This window comes from Trachemys scripta, chromosome 2 (assembly GCF_013100865.1).
Source record: "Trachemys scripta elegans isolate TJP31775 chromosome 2, CAS_Tse_1.0, whole genome shotgun sequence".
In the NCBI taxonomy this organism is placed as follows: Eukaryota; Metazoa; Chordata; order Testudines; family Emydidae; genus Trachemys; species Trachemys scripta.
The window spans coordinates 60,122,242-60,146,224 of record NC_048299.1 but is presented as its reverse complement, the minus strand read 5'-3'; the positions used below and the strand labels follow the sequence as shown (position 1 = coordinate 60,146,224).

The 23,983-nt window shown below is 43.8% G+C and overlaps 1 protein-coding gene across 1 annotated transcript in view; it reads right to left on the bottom strand.

Moving 5' to 3' along the window:
* SNX10 (sorting nexin 10) overlaps positions 1 to 19,156 on the bottom strand; it is a 55,410-nt gene extending 36,254 nt beyond the window's left edge. Inside the window, exon 1 of the mRNA XM_034760673.1 lies at positions 19,029 to 19,156. The gene's annotated coding sequence lies outside the window, so the exon portion shown is untranslated. The remainder of the gene's footprint in view (positions 1 to 19,028) is intronic.
* Between the last annotated feature and the right edge of the window lie 4,827 nt (positions 19,157 to 23,983).

Sequence of the window (23,983 nt, the reverse complement as noted above, 5' to 3'; positions counted from 1 at the left end):
CTGTATCCGCAAAAAGAACAGGAGTACTTGTGGCACCTTAGAGACTAACAAATTTATTAGAGCATAAGCTTTCGTGGACTACAGCCCACTTCTTCAGATGCACTGTTAGACAAGCGCAACAAAACTTGTACAAAGTATATCATGTAAGGAGTCAATGGAAAAGTTATGATTCACTAAAGATTATTATCTTCTTTAAATCCATGTATCATCACTTTATCTGAAGTTATCAATATTGGCAATAGATCTGTATCCCAAATGTGTTTGTTCCTGGGCTAATACCCACCCAGTAAAATCTACATTGAAGCCAGATAGCTTTGTGTTGATGGCCCATCAAAGGCCATTAACTCTCACAATGGGCCATTGAAGAAACTTATTCTGCCCAGATGGCTCTTCCTGCAGATTCCAAATGGCCAATGGCAAGCCATGTAAGGGCATGTGACATGATCAGGTCACCCTGGACTCCATCTTGTGCCACTATCTTTCCACAAATTAGGCTATAAGCTTTGTTTGAGATAGTAAGATTCCATCCACATGGCAGAGGATACAAAAGACCCTTGGAACATCTCCATGTTACCTCTTTCCTGTTCTAATACTCTGGACTTTAGACATACAACTAAAAAGAGCACTCTGACTATGGACTGAAGACCTTCCAATCTTTTGGAAGTTACCAGAGACTTTTCAAGCCAACAGTCCGTAACATCACTGCTATAACCTAATCCAAAGGAATGATGTATCTATACACACGCATTCTTTTCTCTTAGACCTTTAGATTTTAATTACGAAAGGACTGGAAGCAGCGTGATTATTGGGTAAGATCTGAGTTATATATTGACTTGGCTACATAGCTGAGCTCTTGAGATCAGAAGAACCCTTTGTTTGATTAAATTGGTTTTCAATAACCACTCATCAAAGTCTAGTGTCTGGGGGGTGAAATAAGTGCTGGAATGCCTAAGGAGACTGCATTTTTGACTTCTTGTTAACCAGCATGTTGAGACATAAGTTTACTTTTGTTACTGGCTTTGTATATCTAATGGTAGAGTAACCACCAGTTTGGGGGTGAGTCTGCCTTATTTCTCAGTTTGTCCTGAATCTGGTATTCTCCGCTGGTACCCACTGAGGCAAGGTGACACCACCCTCATCACCACAGCATCTGAACAACTTTTAATTGTGCATTAAACAACAGGATTAACATCTGTGATTCATTTTCTCTCTCATCCTCTCCTCATGGGGGAAGCTTTGTGCACTATGTAGAGTTTTGGTAATTTTGATTAGGTTTTTATATACGTTAGTAAAGGCAAGGATGAGGAAGTGCGCCTTGCACATGGAGCGGAAGATAGTAAGGTTTACATTGGGCCTTACATCCTGCGGGAGTCAGTTCCACAGTCTGGGACCAGATGCTTGTGAAACTTGGGTTACACAAGCAATTCATACAAACCTGAATCTTTAGAGAAAACTTCTGTCTTCAGCTGCTAATGTTTGAACTCAGGTTTCATTAAATAGACTGAGAGGACTAGAATGAAGCCAAATATTTGTTTCTAAGACCAGGAAGCTGCAATGCCAACTCCTCCATCACCTGTACTTTAACACTGAATATATCTGCCTAGTATCTTTCAAATCAGCTGGCTCTCTATGTGCCCATTTGCAACCTTCACCAACCCTATTATAGCATTATATGGGGGCAAAAAGCTGCACCTTTCTGCCTCCCCAAGACTAGTACCCAGGAAATTCTATCTGCTTCCTTCATCCCCTTTGGGAGGCCAGAGACTGTTCACTCAGTGTGTCAGATGCTGGCTATCCCCAGATAAGTAGCTCAGACCCCATTTCAGTTTTCAACAAAATAATATTTTGACAATTATAAAGAAGAGAGACTGTACATGATGGGGAAGAGGAATCAAGAGAGAGAGTGGCAGGTTTACAGTCTCGATATAGGCCTTGGCTACACTGGCAATTCACAGCGCTGCACTTGCTGTGCTCAGGGGTGTGAAAAAAACACCCCCCCCAAGCGCAGTGAGTGCAGCGCTGTAAAGTGCCAGTGTAATCAGCGCCTGCAGCGCTGCATGCTCACTCGCAGCACTGCAAGCTATTCCCCTCAGAGAGGTGGAGTACTTGCAGCACTGCGAGAGAGCTCTCGCAGCGCTGGCGGCGCGACTACACTCGCACTTCTCAGCGCTGCCACGGCAGCGCTGTGAATCTGTGAGTGTAGCCAAGGCCAAAGTGTTTTCTGGCCTGCAGGGAGGAAACCAACTGATTTAAATACAAAAATGTGTTCCTTCCCTGTTTTGGTATCAGCCTGAATACCTTTTATTTACTTAGATTTAGATATAGATCTATTACATAGAAGTACCTACCCCTTGCTCTAGGTCAGTGGTTCTCAAACATTTGTACTGCTGACCCCTTTCACAGTAGCAAACCTCTGAGTGCGACCCCCCGCCTTATAAATTAAAAACAATTTAAAATATATTTAACACCATTATAAATGCTGGAGGCAAAGCGGGGTTTGGGATGGAGGCTGACAGTAGCGGTTTTCAATGTTATGGCTGTCGGGACCTATGTGGAGGAGATTTCTGAGGGCAGGTGAATCTCAATGAGTTCCAATGACAGGAAGCTGATGCCCAACAAATCCAGGCTAGAGAGAAAGGGCATAGAAAGGGGTAAGTTTGGTTTAATTATTGTAATACTATTATAAATATACCATCATAACAATGTAAGTAAGGTTTTATGTTTATTTCCACTATAATGTATCTTTATTAAATAAAAGTTTATTTGAATATCTCTGAATTGTTAATTTTGTGAGCATTCATGGCCTGCCATACAATTTCTATACCAATACCCAAATTGTGGCCCTTGGGCCAAAAAGTTTGCCCACCCATGTGTTAGGTCCTGCCAAACAGAGAAGGCCCATCAACACCAAATAAACTACTGTGGAACATCAGAGAACAAAAGACTGTTGATTGCGCTCTCCCTCTCTGCCGCGCCCCCTATGAAAAGGAGGCATGCAAGTGAATTCCTCCCATCAGCTAAGTTTGCAACTTAGAGCAGAAGGGGGAAAAGAAATAAAAAGCCCTAACAAGGAGGAACAGTGTCTCTATGCTGCTTGGACTCTGGAGAGCAAGGTTTTCTAGGTATAAACAAGAGATCCCCAGTGTTAAGTCTGGGTTAGCCCTAAGGAACATATAGAGCTTGTTTATTATAGAAGCTTCTATTACCTTTTGAAACTTAAAACTAAGTCATCTGTATGTATGCGTTCCTGCTTTAACCTTGTAAATAACTCGCTTCCTTTCCTAGTTAATAAGTCTCCAGATAGTTGAAGAGTTTACACTTGATGATTGGCTGGTGAAATCTAAGTACAGAACTCTCAACCAATTTGACAGTTTATACCCTGCTTCTTAACAGTTTCCCCTGAGATTAATACACTCTTGAGCCACTACAGGACAGGCTGACAATTTCCCTACACTCACAAACATAACTAATAGCCAAAAACTTAAAGCAATACTATATAGGCACAAAAAATTGCCAGTGTGCGAGTTCAGAGCTGACCTGAGCACTAAGCAAATAAATATGATCAAAAGAACCAATTGTTTTCTGCCCCAGCATCCTATTCAAGCTCTGCAACTCACTCAAGGATTGGCAGCAGAATATGGAATAAAGGAGAGAGCAATCCCTCATCTCTTCCAACATCTTAGGATGTATTTATATTAGATTATATGGCAATGCTATGATCAGCCTTTTGTTATTTGGTGGCATCTGCTGGTGCTTTTGTGTGTTCTGATATTATTCACAAGCCTCTAGTCCATTCTACAAATCCATGTTATGCTTCCCACAAACAAGAAACACTGATCCTCTGCTCAATATCTATCCATCCATCTTTGGATCTCTCTAAAGGAGCCAACCTAACAACCAACTTCAGTTGTTGCTAGGGAAAAGTAATTTTGTTTTCAGACCTGGGTAACAGTTGACCATTCACTACCAAAATCTACCACAAACAACCAAAGTCCACACAAGCGTTTTCTGATCATTATTTCGTGGAATTTTCCTTCAAGCTGCAGGCCATTTCAGGCATTCTTGTTGGGGGCTGGGGAGGGGGGAAAGCTAATTGTCTTAGGTGACGTGAGTTGATTGTCTCTCTTCACGTCACTGTAGCCATCACCACTAGTTTCAGCAGAGGCAAAGGGTGTGGTGCTGGGACTGCCCTCTCACCCCTAGAGTAGTCCTTCCAGTAGAACAGGGTTTGCAGCACAATGGAGAGAAGAGGTAGGGAAAAAAGGCTTGGCACTGCCCAAAGCAGGTTTAGTTCTGTTTATAAAAGAGCTTTGTTTTCCAATGTTACCAGTCTGGCATCTCTTACGGATACTAGATATTTAGGCTAGGCAGGATTTGATATAAATCAATAGATGTCAGTAAACGTGGATTTCAGTTGACACAATGAAATCAACAAAAAAATATCCATTGGTAACAAGCAAGTTCAGCCCCACCCCCTCTTCACACCATGTGCCTTCAGGGATTGGTGGTCACCGGCCCTGTGGCAGTGCAGAGAGCCCTCCGCAATCCTGCTGTCCTGGGGGTGAGTGAGTGGAGCTGTGCGGAGCTGCAGAGGGCTCCCCGTGCTGCAACAAAGCTGGCAATACTCACACCAGCAGATACAAAGAAGGCTGTGGTCCTGGTGGGACAGAGCAGAGACCCCCATGACAGCAGGGCTGCAGAAAGCTCCCTGCAGCGACACAGGATCCCTGCAGGCATAAGGTGCAGGGCAAGCAGAGGATGCTCTTGCCAGGGCAGAGACCTCTGGCCAGCAGTGTAAGGAGGAGCCCCCGGGGGGAGGCCACTCTGAGACTGAAGGGCTCAGTCCCTGGGTAGGAGTCATTCATCAGCCAGGTGGCCTCCCCTAGCTGGCAGCTTGTCCTCCACCTCCTGGTCCTGGCTAGGTCCTGTCCTTCCAGGACTGCAGCCTTCCCTACACCTTACACCTGCAGGGATCCAGTGTCACTAGCCTCTCTATATTTAACATAAAATTCACACACACACACACACGAACTACACTGCATTAACCAACAACTTCTCACATCACAATAAGCTCTCTTGTTTCAATTTCTCTGATGTTTCATTCACGTGTGCTTCCATTACTCCACATGCAGACCTCGCTACAAAATTTTGAATAAATTCAGCTCTGGTGTAAGCTATTGACTTCAACCAGTGTTATACCAGCAATGAATAGGACCCTCTGACTGTATTAATAAGTAGGGTTGCTAGTTTCCTTTTGGCTATAGCCTATGACACTCAAGTGGGATTGTGAAAATACTCACTTCGAGCTGTCAGCGGAAGTCCAGCTGTTCTTTCGTAGATTATAAAATCAGAAGGGATCACTACAGTCATCTAGTCTGACCTCCTGCCTAACATAGACCATAGAATTTCCCTGGATTAATTCCAGTTTGAACTACAGCATATCTTTTAGAAAAAAAGATACAATCTTGATTTTAAAATTTATAGTGATGGAAAATCCAACACAACCCCTGAGTTGTTCCAATATTTAATTATTCCTCACTTAAAATTGTGCCTTATTTCTACTCTGAACTTGTCTAGCTTCAACTCTCAGCCACTGGATCTTGTTATAGCTTTGTCTGCTAGACTGAAGAGCCCTCTAGTATCAAATTTTCTGTTCCATATGTAGGTACTTATTAATTATGATCAAATCACCTCTTTACCTTGTTACGGTAAACCAATTGAGCTCCTTGAAACTTTCGCTGTAAGGCATGTTTTCCAATCCTTGGATCATTCCCTTGGCCTTAGAGGATCAGCTGTGGTAGATGCAGATGGACCCCATCACTCATACGTTAACAGACACAAGACTACTTACATAAAACATACAATAAGTTACTTCCTGCAACAAGGAAACAACTTAGTATTAAAAATTTTAACAGACAGCCATATAGGGACATTTGTGCCTAAGTCTGAATCATTCTTCCCACAGACAAAGGATTTTGTCCAGTACTGTAGGCCATGGACATGTTCTTTTGTTTGTCCAAACAGAATCTCTGCTTCTCGCTCATACCCCAGTTTGGCATTCACAGAATCAACTTGTCCTTCTCTTCCTGCCAAACTGCAGTGGAGCAGTTGTGACTGGAGCACTGCCCCCATTGAATATACAAGGAAATAATCAAAGGAAAATAAATGTATCCTCATCTTAATTCTATGCAGTATTCAGATGTTAATTTAACCAAATTAAAGATCCATGAGGACCAGCTGTCCTTGTGCCTCAAGTTGCCAATGCACATTCCAGTCATTGACTTCCACACCAGCAGCAGCAGCACTTCATTGACGTGGCTATTAAAAGGAAACAAGGACAGTTTCAAATGAAACTGGGCACTTTTCCATAAGGGACTCCAAATTATCAGCAGGATTTCGGCAGCCACAACCAGTGCTTAATTTGTGCCAGGGCTCAGCTCTGGCACCTCTAGGTTTGCTGCACTGGTTATGAATGAAAAAAACTGCTTGAGCCCCGGCACCTCTTTCATTACAATTTAAGCACTGGCTACAAGCCAGAAGTGAAGGACAATTTCAAAAACAGCCCTTTGATAAAGCGTGCTAAAGCAAGTTACAGAGTTTCTCCTGAAATTTGGACTCTGAGCAGCCACTGTCAAGATGCCTCGGTGAAACTGGTCACATTCATGCAGGACTTCAGCTCAATGGCTGATGAAATGCTCATCTTATAGAAAAACTTCTCTAACGTTATGATGCCTATTTCCAGTCAAGCATGCTCACCATTCTACCACATGGCAAGAACTGTTCTATCAGGAAAATGAATTGAAATCACCTAAAAAAACATTTATCTAGGAGAGTGTCATGCATTACACAGGAACCTGGGAATCAAAGAGCCATTTAATTAATCAAACTTGATCATCATCAGCCCTCCCCCAAAAAATAATTATACATGCACCAGACATGTGGCAGTGACAGCCAGGTGATATTACATGATGCTGTAAATGAAATTGGGATTTATTAAGCAAGTCTGACTGTGTCACCTGCACTCTGTCTAATAATCCCTCTCTGCCTGCAGAATGACTTGCATTCCAAACCTCTGAGAAGCTTCAAGATGGCCATAATTTAAAAAACAAGATATTCATACACAGCCTACAATGTATTTTCTTTTTCTCCCGTCTTCCCATTGTAGAGTCCTCAGATAGCAGACATAAGCTCTATCAAGGAAGCTCATATACTTTCTGCTGTTTCATCTGGTTTCTTACCCATAATGTCAGTCTAATCTTGGTTAGAGAACACTCAAAAGGCCAGAGCAATGCCAATTATTAGCCAACTATTGGAGATGATAGGCATGGGTGATGGGACTGATTTTGTGATACGTGTCAGTTTTCATCATGACAACCGGTTATTAATTGGGGAAGGATGTGAGTTTGTTGCAGTCATTCTGGAAGCATTCACAATTCTTCTTCTATAGCTCCAGCTCTCCAACAGTGCTCCATGCAAAATGTGCTAGAGAGATGGATTGTCACATGATGCGGGCTCTGCTACTTGTTTGCAACAGCCAATTTACATTAAAAAGCCAAAACTACATTAAATAAATTTTCTAAAGTTACTTTTCTGTGTAATGACAGGTTTCAGAGTAGTAGCCGTGTTAGTCTGTATCCGCAAAAAGAAGAACAGGAGTACTTGTGGCACCTTAGAGACTAACAAATTTATTAGAGCATAAGCTTTCGTGGACTACAGCACATTTCTTCGGATGTAGTCCACGAAAGCTTATGCTCTAATAAATTTGTTAGTCTCTAAGGTGCCACAAGTACTCCTGTTCTTCTTTTTTCTGTGTAAGCAATTGCTGTAGTGGTCACAGGGGTATTAGACAATTGTTAATGAGAGGAGAGGTGATCTGCACAATTATGAACAGAAGGGCTGGTAGCTCACAAGACGATTTCTCTGTTAGTATGTATTCTTGCTTTAGGAAAGTGTTTGATTCCCTTTTCTGTACTCTGTGAGAAAATGCTGTTTTTATTTTATCTTACAGCACCTATTGCTTCAGTATCTGAGCATCTTCCACATAAAATCAAAAGTTTAGTGTAGGGAGTCAAACGTGTGTTGATTCTTTATATTCAGATACAAAATATGATACTACAGGTTAAAAAAATACAAATAAACAGATACACGTGCATATATACATTTCTAAATACAAATATACATAAATATTTATATATATATTTAGATCAGGTGCTCAAATACTATTGGTGATGGGCAGCAGTATCAGACTCCAAGACAGACATTTTTGTATGATGCAGTTACAAACAACTAAACTGAAGCTTTGTCACTTATACAAGCTACAGTCGTAACAGAGGCCACAGCAAGGATCCCAGGCAGATAAATAGAGACTGAGGCCTGGATCCTCGAAGGTATTTAGGAGCCTAGCTCCCAATGAAATCGTTGGAAGTCAGTTAGTTATATAAATACATTAGGGGATGCGAGCCTGACCTATCAGACTCCCGGAGCCTTGGCCAAAATCCTTGGTTAGAAGGAAGATCTTGAACCTATGTCAGAAACAATATAGGCATGTTTAAGGAGTTAAACATTTTATAAATGAAATGTAAGTCTATTCTGAAAAGTATTACTTGCTCTAAAGTATGTGTCTGGCATAACAACCTTGTAATTATGAGAAGGGTTTAATGCTAATTGAGTAGAGCAGAAGCTAATGAACACAGTGCATGCTTACTGCAACACTACTTTTTCAAATAGACTCATGGATGCAAAAGCTGTCACCATCTGATCCTTCCCCTCCAGACTTGCTCCTTTTAATGTTCTGAACCTTTTGCATACTTGTGATCTGAAGTTCCAGCTAGGGCCTAGCTCCAATCATTTCTTAAACTTCATCTTATTTTTTTCTGTATTTAAGATTTCTGCTACTTTGAATTGCCTTTCCAAAGAGTTACATAATCTTTCATCTTGGGTTTGGTTTACTGTTTTTTTTTTTTTAATTAAACTGTTGCAGCCTTCCTTGTTCTGTTTTGCATGGCATGTCAAAACTGGTATCTTTGAGAAGCAGGGTCTGGTCACCTGCAGGAGGTGTGCTACGGTCTAGTCTGTTTCCTGAGACCAGCAAAGTAAAATGAAAAGGAGAAGCCTGCTCTGAAGTACAGAACTAGAACTGCCAGCCCAATATCAGTAGTCCGAGGAAAGGTCTGTAAAGGCAGACAGGGCACATATATTGTAAAGTAAAATAACCATAATAAATGCAAAGGTTCTCATCTTTTGAATGACAGCACCTACTACACTTCCCTGAGACTGACCAGGCTCAAACAGCTTCCTCAATTGCACCACAAAGTAGGAGGAAAGATATGAAAAAGAGTTTAGCAAGTGGAGTCAGCTCTCTGTGCATCTTGATCTGGTCTACTTCAAGTCGTTGTGCTTCTAGGATAAATTTAATTTACCAATTCTCATGTTTTGAGGCCAGAAGGAACCATTATAATGATCTACTCTGAGCTCCTTTAGAACACAGACCTTAGAATTATACCCCGCTAAAAGAACAATGAAGATATAGTGCAACAGATCCTGGCATGGGTTAGTAACACATGTACATACCAGGGTTCTGGGCAGGCTTATATGGTACATGCTGCTGCATCTTCACTGCTATTTTTAATTGAACTAGCTAGATTAAAACTACTGTGGGTATACCTACCTGAGCGGCAGTCACACCACCCTGTGACTCCTAGGAGATATTAGTTAAATAATAAGAGGTAGATAAAAGGCTAGCTGAGAATAGCTTATAATTTTAAAAGAAAAGAAGAAGAAGAAGAAAGAAGTGAAGACTTGGCCAATCATCACTTTGACCACTTTACTGGTACGTACCAATTCTTTCCTACACCCTTCATCAGTCTGTCATTTTAGACTGAATGCTCGCTGAGCTGGACTTTGCCTTCCTATATTTGTTAGCACAGCACCTAGCACACTTTTAGGCACCTCTGAATATAAATAATAAAGTACAGCATCCAAAACGTGAGACAAGTAGCTTCCCTGCAAACTGGGGGCACATCTCATACCTGCATTGTTCCAGAGTTCCCGAGTTTACTCCTGTGTGTTTAGGAGAGGTAGCAAATTGGGCCTTGTCTACACAAGAAACTTTCACTAGTTTAAATCGGTTTTTTAAATGATTTAAACAGGTGCAAACCCCTGTGTGAACATTTCAGTTTAAGAATGGCTTATTTTACTTTATTTTAAGCATCAACTTTAAGCTAAGTCCAAATTAGTAACTCTTAAACACCACCTGTTCCAGCCAGCGGTACATCCTCAGTGGGTGGCACTGGTCAGCTTTGGCCTCTGCCCGAAGCCACTACAAGGAAGGGAGACCAAGGCAGGCTAGACCCATTCCTGTCTGAAGGAGGCAAGAAAGTACAAGGAGCTGTGCAAGATAACACACTGCAGCCAAGGTGAAAGCACTTCAGGTCACCCTGGGTGGAAAAAGGAGGAGGTTTGGGACTGGTTACCTGCCCTAGAGGCTACGGGGTGCTGACATCTGACCTTTGGTCATTGCCTATCCACCATAAATTGGGACCCACCCAAATTTCCATTCCTAGCTACAACACTAGTGTGGACAAGGCTAGGGCATTTAGCCTTGCTGAAAGCAAGTTCAGTCACAATGGCAGCTGCGAACACTTGCGCACTGTTGCAAATTCTTGTGAGTGGGGAATGTCACAGGCATGTTAGACATGTTGGCACTGCCAAAATGCTCTATTATCAACAAGGCTTATGACTACGTATGTTACTTAGTTATTGCCCTTTCCCCTGTGAAGTACTGCCTTCCATTCAGCTTTTGAATTTATCCTTTAATGCTGGATTTTTAGAACCTCTTTCTCCCCTGGTCTGAGGAAAACATCTTGGGTGAAATAAAAATTCCCATTCCCAGAATGTGACCAAGATCTCATTACAAGAGATTCCAAAATTATGACTAATCCAAAATTTACATTCCTACTACACAAGTGATTAAAAATGACACGTTTATTAATAGACATCCAATTCTATTATAATGATTGTTATTGTGTGTACACAAAGAATTGGCAAGGAGTTAGGACCCTGAGGGAAAGGAGCAGCAGGAAACTGGAGTTAAGATTCCAATAACCTATTGGCTGCACATACACGGAAAGATCACAGTGTTTCTCCTGTAAATGAATCACTGTTCACATTCCAGTAAAGCGAATGCTTTGTTATAAAAATATAGTGTTTCTCTTCCATCTGTCCACTCTGGTGGGGGGGGGGGTATTTTCTTAAGCCAGAAAACCCCCAAAATACTAAAGGACAGACACTTCAAGACACATGGTACAAGACAACAGCAAGGAAAAAACATCATCATGCTCACAAGACATGTTTTCATTTCACACTCAAAATTCCCCAAGACATCTTATGGAAGATCTCCATAACAGAACCCTTATGTTTCAATTTATATGTTCTTAGACAACAGAAGTACATCAGCACACACCCTCTAGACCTCTCTGTGGCATTGTATGCCACTGAACACAAATAAATCCTGCCTCATTTGAAATGGCTTTCAGACCAAGACTATAGGGTCGTTATGAGCCCTCTCCTGCAAAGTTCAATCCTCTTGCTCTTATTATTCAGTATCTAGTTGCTGAAGCTACTGAGAGCGCGGTGCCAGCAAGATGCAGACAGTACCCTACAATACACCTCTTTTAGAGCAAATGTAAACAGCACAGTAACAGGGTTGTCTGTCCACTTTATGAGCAGTGGAGCCTGGGGGCCACCCAACCCCTGTTCCATGATGTGCCCTCTTTATGAAAACTGGGGTTCTAGGAATTAGCAGCCAAGCTGGGAATGGGGCCAGATGTTAATCAGGTGCCCCCTGACATGCTAAAACCCAGTTCTGAGCTGGGGAAGGGAAACAGAAGCATAGGGTTAGGGCCCGTGGAAAGGGTTCCTGGATGGGAACCAGAATCTGCATGTTGGTGGGCTGAGGATATCTGCCATAAGTAAGCCCCTTTGTTTTCAGTTTAAAACTATTTTTACAGAAAAATTCCCGGGTTTTACAAAAAGTATTATTCATTTTTTTTCTGATTTTCACCCTACTTTTGTATCATTAAAATATATAAAAAATAACTTGTTTTATTAGGAAAATACAATACCTTGCATGAGATTACGATAATACATTAGTCTTTGTCTATATGCAAAGCTGCCTGTTGAAGTAAGGCTATGTATTAATCTAGAAGATACACACTATAAACAAACAGGCAGGCACACAAGCTCTGAAGTGTGTGTGCGCTTCTGAACGTACTGATGAATTTCACGCCCACCACGTACATATTTCAGGCTGTTCACAGATAACAGTTTAAAGATTTGACACACTAAAATGGGAAAACAAAAATCTCTATCAGAATATGTTTCAGAACATAAGGAAATATTCAAAAGCTTTAAAAAAAAAAAAACAGGAGAAAAGGATGAAGTTGAGTGTATGCGCTGCAAATGGTGTGGCCCAAGTATTAAATGTAAATATTTATGGGCTAATAGTCCTAAGTATACAACAGCAAATGGTTTATTCAAATGAAAAGTTTTATTTGGGGATTAGAGATGTATTGTTTTCTTAAACTCAGAGGTGGCATTGTGTTTTGAGTTCTGTTTTAGTTCTGAAGCAAATCACATTGATGAACGGAATTCAAAGCTACTGAATACTTTTTCCCCGGCTTTCCATCCACCAAAATAATTTTTCTGGGTAAATATCAGGGTTTAATAGTTTTTGCCCTGATTTTCACCTGTTTATTGTTGTGGTAATGAACACTGATAAATTCCCGGGAAAAATTAAATAGAAGAAAAACTGAAAACAAAGGGCCCTAGCCATAAGCTACAGCACAGCCGCACACCAAAGGAGAAATAGATTGTGAGTCTAGAGACCAAAGGAAGCTCCTTGGAGCAGGATCAGAACTCAGATGCTGGTGGGATGAGGAAGCCTGACTGAATCACAGCCCAGCTGTGGAGCTCCTAAACCAGGGGTCGGCAACCTTTCAGAAGTAGTGTGCTGAGTCTTCATTTATTCACTCTGATGTAAGGTTTCGCGTGCCAGTCATACGTTTTAATGTTTTTAGAAGGGCTTTTTCTGTAAGTCTATAATATATAACTAAACTATTGTTGTATGTAAAGTAAATAAGGTTTTAAAAATGTTTAAGAAGCTTTGTTTAAAATTAAAATAAAATGCAGAGCCCCCCGGACCAGTGGCCAGGACCCGGGCAGAATGAGTGCCACTGAAATTCAGCTCCCATGCCGCTTTTGGCACACATGCCATAGGTTGCCTATCCCTGTTCTAAACCAAGTGGAAGCAGTTTGAGAGTCTAAAGACCAGGGCACAAGAAAACTGTGGGAAAGACTCCCCAGAGACGTCAGGGGCTGGAGCATGACAGTCAGGGTGCCTGTACTGCCTTACCATGCCCTAAGGGGATGCGCTCTGGGACTGAACCCTGCTACAAGGACGTCTCCCAGTTATCTTAATGTCAGGAAGAAATCAGAACCTGGATGAAGAGCAGCTGGCTAAAGCTGAACTCAGGTAAGATTCAGGCAATGCTGGTAAGAAGAGGAGAAGGCTTCAAAGAACTTGCCTCTTCTGTAACACTCCTCACTGATGAGGGCTTGATCTGTCCTTGGATTCTCCAACTGGTTTTCAGGGTTTGGGATCTTTTTGCAATTCTCAGGGCCAATGGGTACCACAAAAAGCCATGGGGGTAAACAATGTCTTCTTCCAACTGGAAATGGACAGAAGATTGTGTCCCATCCCATTGGACAAAGGCTGCTCATAGAGATCCATGAATTCATTACCTTTTGGCTTGATTACTTCATCTCATATCTAAGATAGAAGCTCCAGCTCATATAAAAAGCAGCAGCCAGTTTCCTTAGCATCACAAGTCACTGTTAATAAGTCAGTGCAATGTTCCACTCTCTGCAATGACTTCCCATTGAATACAGAATTTGGTTCAAGATTAGGGTGACCAGACAGGAAGTGTGAAAAATCATGATAGGGAGGTGGGGGGGTAATAGGAGCCTATATAAGAAAAAGACCCAAAAATCATGACTGTCCCTATAAGATCGGGACATCTGGTCACCCTATTCAAGATCCTGTCTTGGTGTTCAGAGCCCTCCATCAGGACTGTTCATAGCTGACCAAGCGACCTCCTCTCTTTCTCTCTCCACACTATATTTCAATGGAACATTCATCCTGTTGACCAACAGAGGAAGGTTTTCATAAGAGATATGCACCTAATTATAGAACTAACTCAGTGATAGGAGTGGCCACAGGCCTACCTACTTCCAAAAACTAAATGCAAAACTCATTTCCTTGACGTAACTCTGCTTCAATAAATTCTTCACCCACACAAACAAATACATGTTTCAAAACCATATACATTAACCAAGCTATTTTTACAGGCTGGGAAAAGAGAGGGAGAGAGATTAATTGTTTCTATTTTTAAACAGTGGGCAAAATTTAGATATTATATTGACTGGATGGACAATATAAACTACCTAGACAGACAGATTTGGGGCTAAATTCTTACACATAGCTCCTTTGGCTTCTTTAGGGCCTTCTGAGTGAATGAGTAAGATGAGCAGGATTTAACACTCAAGATCAAGACTTATTTTTGACTGGAGCCAGGAATTCCTGGAGGATATAGCTACAGTTTTCTCTAGGCGCAGATCATCAAAGGAATTTAGACTCCTAACTTCCACTGGTTTCAATGGAAGTCAGGAGCCTAAATACCTTTTAGGATCTGGGCCTAAGTACTTTTAGCATCAGAAAAAATAAGCTAAAGAGTTATTTTCCTGTGATTAAATAGGTTTTAGCAGAATATTTAACTAGGAAAAAAGATCATCTGATCTTAAGTTATCCAAATGGAGCACCTTTCCTTGATTCCAAAACCCAAGAGCTTGTGCATGCTACAGACCACATATGTGGTGGAAGTGATATCAATAGGATATATTGCAGAGCCATGACACATTGAATTAGTCACCTGCCCTCTGCCAACATCTCCATGTGGGCCAGGATTACTTAAAACATTCCACACCTCTGAGCAACTTCTAACAAGTTGTGTTTTGTTTTTTAAATCAACCAGCTAGAGAAATTTCAGGTTTCAGAGTAGCAGCCGTGTTAGTCTGTATCCGCAAAAAGAACAGGAGTACTTGTGGCACCTTAGAGACTAACAAATTTATTAGAGCATAAGCTTTCATGGACTACAACCCATATATGCATCCGAAGAAGTGGGCTGTAGTCCACGCAATCTTATGCTCTAATAAATTTGTTAGTCTCTAAGGTGCCACAAGTACTCCTGTTCTTCTTTCAGCTAGAGAAATGTTTCCTTCTTTTCCCCCAAATGTCAAGAAATTACAAAGAGATATGATAAACATGTAAGAGTTTGCGGTGTCCCACACTAAGGTAATCAGGGATAGAATTAAGAGGCGTTTCGTTAAAAGAAGTTAGAAAAAGGAGCCGGTACTTCTTGATAACAGCATACACCTCCAGGGCAACAGCCCCACAACTGATCTACCAATACCAAACTGGTTAACTAAAGACCACTAGCAATCATGATGGCAAGGTTCCAGATAGCAACAGCCACATGCATCTCCATGCTGAAGGGAGCTCTCATGTAGGTGTTCCACTACTACAGCTCTGGGTGTAGATTTCTAGTAATCTGCTCTGCACAGATTTCTAGTAAAGCGAGCTCTCTCATCCTGAAGTACTGCTACCACTGCTGATCTTCCCAGGTCTGCAGCACTATCCTGTTCCACCAGTAAGTGCTGGTCGCCTGAGTCCAGAAGTGGCAGCTCACTGAGAGAAGCCAATCCTGAAAAAGTTCGTAGAGAGGTCACTACTCAATTTCAGCCTCCTCCTGTGCTCATATTGCTACAGCACCACCATGGCGGTCTCTCAAGTTACCCAAAGCATGACTGCCAATACATGTGCATCTGCCAGCTTATATTAACTACCATCAGGATCACAGCACTCAGTCATGTCTCCCCCATGCAGCCTGATAGCAGTTTGACAATGGCGCTGGCTTGCAAAAGCCAGATGAATGACGGGATAAAAGGAGAGGAATCATGGGAATTTTTTCATTTGACCTCAAGTCCCAGAATTCCAGTGGTTTCTAGTAGGTATCCTATTATGTGCCACAAGAAAAATCCCCAAATGCATAGAGCCTAGTGGCAGAACATTGCACCATGGGATTTCTGTCCTGAATGCTGTCCACATATTTCAGTAAAACAGCATCATGTGGACAAGATGATTCAAAAGGGAAGCAGCTTTAATTGGCATAAAGCAGAGAGGACAAGCTGCTTTTGGAACAATTGTTCCTGATCAGTTAATACACAAAAACAATCTGAAACAACTTTCAAGTGTCGACAAGCCCTGAGAGAGACCGTGGAAGGTAAAGATAATATTTACCCAGCCACATCACAAAATCAGGGAGCAAGAAGAAACCAGAAAGTTTATAGAGGATCAGACTTAAGCATACTATTTCATGTACCACAAGGACAAAAAAGACGTGACATTTTTCCACTGGGATGGCCTTAGCAAATTATGGGCAAAATGCACCTTAAAAAAAAAAAAAAAAAAATCACATAATTCTAATGACTATCTTTTTCAAACATGCACTTCAAAGAAGATATTATTTCAGCCATCACAATCTCGAAACAACTAGATCTAGGAAGTAATACTTGTAACTTTATCATGTGAAAGTGGGAACTTCTTCTTTCAGGTTGTAAAGAAGCATTAATCTCTAACTCTAGCATTCATGTTGCCGCCAAAGAGGAAGAAAATGGGGGTTTTAGAATACACAAGCAAAATTTCAGTGGTGGCTATCGATTAACTGCCATATCTGGAACTTTGGACTTCTCCTCATGAACTCGCCTAGAAGTAGTATAAACACATGCAAGTAATACAGCTGCATTATTTATTTAGGCATATAAATTCAAAATCTATTAAAATGCTGGCAGAATTTTTCAATGAATTTTCAGTCTTATGAACAGTTGTGGATATATTATGTGTCATATTAAAACAAACTAATATTAGGTGTTCAGTACTGAGTTTATAAGAAAATGACAGAAAAGTGAACAACACTGTATGAATTTGTGAAAATCAACATGGCTATTTAAAAAAAATCAAGATGGGAAAGAAGAGAGCAGAAAGTTGTGGGTGGAGGCAAAATTCAATGGGGGGGGTTAAAAAGTTATGTTATAAGTAGTTATGAATATGTTTGTCTATCCATCAGATGTCTCTGACATTAGATTATGAGCTCTTTGGGCCAGGAACTGTCTTTTTGTTCTCAGTTTGTGCAGTGCCTAGCACAATGGCCCTGGTCCATAAGATGCTACTCTATGCTCCCAGATGCTACATTAATAACAATTATAATGTTTTAAGGGGCCTGATTCTGATCTCATTTATGCTCCAAGTCTATTTACACTGATGGATGTGAGAGCAGAATAAGGGTCAAGCCGTATGCGATCTGGTGCCCTAGTGACGTGGATACACCACTTACAATGTTTTTAGAAAAGCTCAGTGGAATTAAAGCCTTATTTGATAAAGCTGGGCATAATGCAGTACATGACTTCTTATTTATAGCCAATGGCAGCGGTTTATCAAAGAAAAAAACCTATGACGTCACAGTAACAGTGTTCTGTGTGATATAATTTTGCTTAACAGTCTAGTACAGGGAGAAATGATTTCTCTGTTGTTACAATTAGTACTTTATACTATACTGGAGAAGCAAGTCCTGTGATAGCTAACAAATTTGCAAGAAAGGCATATTCTGAAAGGGAATCAGTAATAGTTTTATATCAAATGTGGGATCTCAAATGGAAAAAGTCCCCAGTATACATATAACAATCACACCCTTGAACACATACTGCAATAGTTCAAATCTAATTCATTTACCTATGTTTCATTAAAAAATAAAAAAAACCTACATCCCTTCACTCCAGTAAACCCCAAACCAGTGGCCCATTCTGCAGGAACTAGGTCTGGCAATAACCACTACACACTGATCTATACTACTACTACACAGTAGTGCCTTGACTGTGTTACAATATGGTTTGATTTTCCTGCAGGCACAAGACCAAATCCTGTTGCAACTTTGGTACAATTATTGTATCATTTTCCCCAAACCATATAGGCTGGGTCTGCACTAAGATTTTCTTAAAATCTCCCACCCATTGCACTAGCTAGCACTAATATTGCTGGTGAGAGTTCTAGCCTAGACCTGTGGCTAGCTTGGCTCAGGGGATCCCCCCCTCACGTAACTTAGTGGTATGAATACAAATAGTCAACTTCCACGTTTTCCCTCACCCTTGCTACTGCAACAGGGGGAGAGCTACCTAAAATTGCCACGGTAGGCCTGGATTTGAAGAGAGAATACCAGAGTATATAGCCCATGGCACCGCATATGACCGTCCCTATTAAGTGGCAGAGGTGTGGCAGCGGTGCATTAACATCCACTCGAACACATATCAAGAAACTCATTATCCCTTTCGGCGCTTCAAAGACCATTAACTCAAGACAGTAATTGCTGGTCGATAGGGGAACTGCTAAAACTGACCGGCCGACCCTGGTTCTCGGCAGCAGCTCCAGCTTTAGTAGCGGAGCCAATGATTCCCGTCCTAGGCCACCCTAAAGCAAAGGCTGCTCCCTTGGACCCAGACGGTTGTGAACGAGGATTCCCTGTCTCCAAACCCCAACATCCCCATCCCCGGCTGGCGCTGAGCCCCAGACCCAGGCTACCCGGTGCATCTGCCTCCTCCCCACGGGGGCACGAGCGCCTCAGGGTGACAGCCACCAAGTGCCGGCCCTGGCAGATCAGAGAATGAAATGACCCCCCCCCCGCGGGGCCATGGAGCCCGCCCGCCAGGACTGCAGCGAGGACGCGCCGGCCGGACAGCGCAGCTGGGGCCCCTACGTGCCCCGCTAGCCCCGTCCACTCGGAGGGGCAGCTACCAGCCTCCCCTCGGAAACGAAACCCAGCTCCGCCCCGCTCTCGGCCAGCAGCCGCGCCTGCCCTACTCACACCAACAGCGGCGGCTCCCGCGCTCCGCCCGCTCCCCAGCAGCGGCGTCGGCACGGGCTCGGTAGACAGCAGCCCCGTCACAGCCGCTCTCCTAGCCTAAGGCAGCCGTGGGCGGGGGCCCGACGCTCATGTGACCCGCAGCGGGAGGAGCTGCGGCTGCAGCAAGGGCTCGCTGGGCGGGCACGTGGGTGGGGAAGCACACAGGGGAGGCCGGGGAGCAATTGCTGGGGAGGCGGGAAGGAGGACAGTGATCTGCGCTGGAGGCGGATGGGGTCTGCTGGGCACCGGCGGCTGCGGCTGCACAGTCTGACACGCCATCCTGCGGCGGCTGTAGCAGCACAGCTGTGCTTCCTGGGGGGTCACAACAGGTGCCTCTGGCTGGGTTCCTGTGTGAATCAGGTAGGGTGACCGCACAGCCGGATATTAGGGGCGTTGTCTCACACATGCAACTATACCCCCTTCTCCCCCCCCCCCAAAAAAAAAAGTGTCCTGATTTTTCACTTTTGCTATCTAGTCACCTGATCTGATTTGGCATAAAGCAAAGTTCAGTACTGGTGAGCTCTGTGCAAGTCAAAAGCTTGTCTTTCTCACCAACGGAAGTTGGGCCACTAAAAGATATTACCTCACCCACCTTCTTTTTAAAACAACCCCTTGATATTATTCTGCCCTCCACTCTGGTTGCCTAACCACCCATTTGAGGATCCTGCTTCTTGTCTGCAAAGCCGTAAATAGGCTAGAGCAGTCGTTCCTAACCTTTACTGCAGCTTGCACCCCTTTGGTTCTCAAAATATGTTCTTGCGCCCCTTATCAAAAAGCGTTGAAGTAGTTCAGTTCTTTAAACCTAGATATATTTTTAGTTTGTATATTACAGTAATCGTTAAAAAATGTACAATGTTAATAAATACATAGGTTTGGTGAAACAAAGTAGTTGTACTTACGTGCCTGTGCTTAATTTGTGTTTTTAATGATTTACCTTCTAAAAGAAATTGGCATGTCTCGCACCCCCAGAAAGGGCATCTTGCACCCCAGGTTAAGAACCACTGGGCTAGAGCCTAGTTACCTGAGGGTATGTGAAAATGCAATTAGACACCCATGACTGATGCTGCTGCAGCCGATGTTTTCAAGGGGACAATAAGGCTGATGGACCCCAGATTGGGGACAGGTACTCTCAGCTGTGGAATTTATTGCCTCCATGAATTTACAACCTCTGGAGCCTGAGTTTTGTCATCTTAAGGGCATCATGCAAGGCTTATCTCCTTCAGCTAGCCTTTTGCAGAGCACTTAGTTGTGAAATGGCCAGTTACGTGCCCTAAGTAGAGGTCACCTATATTTTATTTCTGGTGAGTTAGGCCCATTTGGGGGCTTAGAAATACATGGGACCACAACAGACTGGCAACCATACTGTGTACCAGACTGCACCAGGCCAGGTTGTGACAAACAGAATTAAGGAACAAAAGATTTTCTATCTTAGATATAAAATAAATGTCCCAAGACTGCAGATACCTTCATATGTAGAGATTTCACTCAGGCATAGTAGCACTCTGAATCTCTCAAATGTATCAAGGCAGAATATCTTTTCTTCTAGGAGTCTAGCAAATCAAACTTCCCTTTATTCCCTCTACAAGAAAAGTTGGATTTTTTAAGTCTTTTATTTAAGAAAAAAAAAGTTAATTTAAGAGAGACACATCCAGCTCATTTTAATTTAAATATAGATTTTGGGAAGGAATGCATTCTGAATCCAGGATGGCAACAGTAGTGGCTGTCAGTGAGGAAAGGCAGAGGCAAGCCGCAAAAAACACATTTCAGGAATCTACCCCAATTGTTACCGTAGATGTTGTAGTCTAGCAACTTCTTTAAAAAGAGGGAGGGATAGCTCAGTGGTTTGTGCATTGGCTTGCTAAACCCAGGGTTGTGAGCTCAATCCTTGAGGAGGCCATTTAGGGAACTGGGGTAAAAAAAATCTGTATGGGGATTAGTCCTACTTTGAGCAGGGGGTTGGACTAGATGATCTCCTGAGGTCCCTTCTAACCCTCATATTCTGTGATTCTATTCTAAGGAAAACAATGAGTAAGGAATTCAGATGGGCCCATAAGCCAGTGATCAGCTAAGGCAGGGGTGGCCAACCTGTGGCTCCTGAGCTGCATGCGGCTCTTCAGAGGTTAATATGAGGCTCCTTACCCTGGATTCCGGGGCTGGAGCTATAGATGCTAACTTTCCGATGCTCACTGCTCAAGCCCAAGCCCTGCCCCCACTACACCCTTTATCTCAAAGCCCCTTCCCCTGAGCCTGCCATGCCCTCACTCCTCCCCCCAATAGCCTCCTGCACAGGTGAAACAGCTGATTGTGGGGAGAGTAGGTGCTGATTGGTGGGGGCTGCTGGCAGGCAGGAGGCGCTGGGGAGCAGATGGGGGGCTGCTGGCATATTACCGTGGCTCTTTGGCAATGTACATTGGTAAATTCTGGCTCCTGCTCAGGTTGGCCGCCCCGAGCTAAGGGGTGCGAAGTATAGTGTAGAGTCCAGGGACATGGTAAATCATGCCCTGCTGTTCTCATGTCCTTTTGGAATGTTTTTCTTGTAAGGATATTAAAATAGCAACTACTTGCATCTTTAGTATTTTTTACCTAAATCACACACTGGATTGCTGTCTATTAGAGTTTACAATAGTTTATTGAAACATACGTGTAACGTTGTGTGAAAATGCTGGGGGGAGGGAGGAGTTCTCAGGTGCAGTGCAGTAGCTTTACACCACATTCTAGTGCAGTGTAATCTCTCCCTAAAACCATCTTAACCAACCCACAGAGATCACCCCAGTGTAAGGGTGATCCTCCAGTGCTGACAACACAATACAGGGACTCTTACTCCACTCTCTTTCCCTACTACCATATCAGGGAATACAGGACATGGCCTGAGAACACCCATGTGTGATGTTGCACTCCATATGCTTTATGGAAATATGCTTATGAATATGACATAACTGGTATATGCTTTATGCTAAATACCCCTTGTATGGTGTCATTAGAAAACTTGTAATTTACTAAGTGTGTTCATCCTATTAGTTTGCATGTGTTATTTCTATATCTGGAGATAGGAGAATAAGATATACATTTGTATCACTAATGTAAACATATGAAGAGAAGGCCATTAAGGGTGCTCCAGAAAAAAACAGTTACCATTTCCGTAACTGGTGTTCTTTGAGATGTGTTGCTCATGTCTATTCCACAATAGGTGTGCATGTTCGCCACGTGCACCGGTGCTGGAAGTTTTCCCCCTAGCAGAACCCGTAGGGGGGAGCGCCCCCCCCCCAGCCCCTGGAGTGGCGCCTGTCTGGCACGGTATAAGGGGAGCTGCGGGCTCCCCCCACCCTCAGTTCCTTCTTGCCAGACAACTCTGACAGAGGGGAAAGAGGGTGGGATGTGGAATAGACAAGAGCAACACATCTCAAAGAACACCGGTCACGGAAAAGGTAACTGTTTTTTCTTCGTCGAGTGATTGCTCATGTGTATTCCACAATAGGTGATTCTAAGCTATATCTGTTGGAGGTGGGTAGGAGTTCACAAGTTCCCAGGACGAAGGACAGCCCTGCTGAACCCGGCATCATCCCTGGTCTGGGGGACGATCGCATAGTGCGAGGTGAACGTGTGAACCGACGACCACGTGACGGCCTTACAAATGTCCTGGATGGGGACATGGGCCATGAAGGCAGCCAAAGAGGCCTGTGCCCGGGTCAAGTGTGCCCTCACAATGGGTAGTGGGGGAACGCCCGCCAGCTCATAACAGGAACAGATGCACGAAGTGATCCAATTGGAAAGCCGCTGAGTGTAAATCGGCTGGCCCCTCGCGCACTCAGCCGAGGTGACAAACAGTTGTGAGGACTTTCTGAACAGCTTAGTCCACTCAAGGTAGAAAGCCAGAGCCAGCCGCACGTCGAGCGTGCGGAAGCGGCGTTCCTCACTGGATGCGTGAGGCTTGGGGCAGAGGACCGGTAGAAAAATGTCCTGACTTACGTGGTAGGCGGAGACCACCTTCGGGAGGATACGGGGTGTGGACGGAAGTGGACCTTGTCCTTATGAAAGACCGTGTACAGCAGTTCAGAGGTCAAGGCCCTGAGCTCCGAGACTCACCTGGCCAATGTGATAGTAACCAGGATGGCCACCTTCCACGAGAGGTGAGACCAGGAGCATGTGGCCAGTGCTTCAAACGAGGGCCCGTGAGACGAGCCAACACCAGGTTTAGATCCCACTGTGGAACCAGAGGTCTAGAATACGGGAAAGACTGGCCTCAAGGAACTGGCCAGTCACAGCATGAGAAAACACCATGTGTCCTTGCACCGGCGGATGGAAGGCCAATATGGCCGCCAGGTGCACCTTGACGGACGAGGGCGCCAGGCCCTGGGCCCTCAGGTGGAGGTAATCAAGGATAAGCTGGATCGGGGCAGTCACCAGGAAGACACCGTGGTCTGTCGCCCACCTAGAAAACCGGGATCACTTCGCCAAATAAGTGCAGCAAGTGGAGGGCCATCTACTTTCAAGGAGAACACGCTGAACTTGCTCTGAGCACGTCCTTTCCTCTCCACCTAACCATTGAGCAGCCACGCCGTAAGGTGAAGAGCCGCTAGGTTGTGGTGGAGGAGGTGGCCTGGTCATGTGAGAGCAGGTCCGGGCGGAGCGGCAATGGCCACGGCTGAGCTACTGCCTGGCCCGTGAGGGTCCCGTACCAATACTGCCTGGGCCACGCCGGGGCAATCAGGAGGACTTGGCCCTTGTCCAGCAGGGTCCTGGAGAAGATCAAGTCAATTAGAGGGAAGGGGGGGAAGGTGTAGAGAAGCCGGCCTGACCAAGACCGGGAGATAGCGCCCCTTCCCAGCCCCTCCCCCCCAGACCAGAACTCCAGCATCGCCGGTTCTTCCGAGTCGCGAATGGGTCCACCTGGGGAGTTCCCCATCTTCGGAAGAGCC